This window comes from Rattus rattus, chromosome 11 (assembly GCF_011064425.1).
Source record: "Rattus rattus isolate New Zealand chromosome 11, Rrattus_CSIRO_v1, whole genome shotgun sequence".
Lineage (NCBI taxonomy): Eukaryota > Metazoa > Chordata > Mammalia > Rodentia > Muridae > Rattus > Rattus rattus.
Window position 1 is genome coordinate 40,425,685 of NC_046164.1, and position 1,093 is coordinate 40,426,777.

The following is a 1,093-nucleotide window of genomic DNA, read 5'->3' on the forward strand; positions in this document are numbered from 1 at the left end:
ATCCATGAGAATGGGTGGTTTTTTCCATCTTCTGAGAGCTTCAATTTCATTGTTTAGAGACTTGAAATTCTTGTCATACCGATCTTTCACTTGCTCAGTTAGGGTCACATTGAGGTGTTTTATGTTATTTGGGACTATTGTGAAGGGTGTCATTTCCCTTAATTCTTTCTCAGCCTGTTTATCCTTTGAGTAGAGGAAGGCTACAGATTTGTTTGAGTTAATTTTATACCCAGCCACCTTGCCAAAGTTGTTTTTAAGGCTTAGTAGTTCTCTGGTGGAACTTTTGAGGTCACTTAATTATACAATCATATCATCTGCAAATAGTGATATTTTGAATTCTTCCTTTCCAATTTGTATAATAATGAAGTCTTTATACCTTTGCTTTCTATCCTTTCATCACCATCCCTTCCTTGAAACTTTAGGCCTCGATGGAAGGTTCTATTTCACTAATTCTATTATGAGATAATTCTTTTTTCATAACGCAGTTTTAAAGTGTGTTGAATGAATTTACTGTACTAAACATTCACTGTATCTAGAGGAGTTTTATTTTATTCATAATACCTTATAGAGCTTAAATTATCTTTACATCTACAGAGGTTTAGAACTATATCTAATTACGTATCTATATATTTTAAGTGACAAGAGTACAGAAAATAGCATAATCCATTCACTTATCTAAAGAGAAAATGCTAACAAACAAGCAATACTTTTTAAGCTAGTTCCTTTAAGAGTTTAATATCTTTCTTGTGTTTTTATAGCTTTGTTTGTTTGTTTTCCCTTTCTGTTAGATTTCACTAGTTCTAAAGGACATATAGAAATTAGCTTAACAAGACCAAGATGAATCCTGACAGAACTTCAGCTGTACCACTCTCCAGATTGACGTGCCCTTCATAGGAGCTTTAATGTGCACATAAAATGTCAACTCTCAGAAATAATTTGTAGAAGATTAGCTCCACAGAGATTCAATTTGATAAGAATGGGTATTAAGAACTTCCTCCATAGATGTATTTGTACCAGTCTGGCTTATTGGTCATTTCCATAAAGATCACTGAATTGCAGATGATAAACTAGTTGAAGGCAAAGCTCTCACACC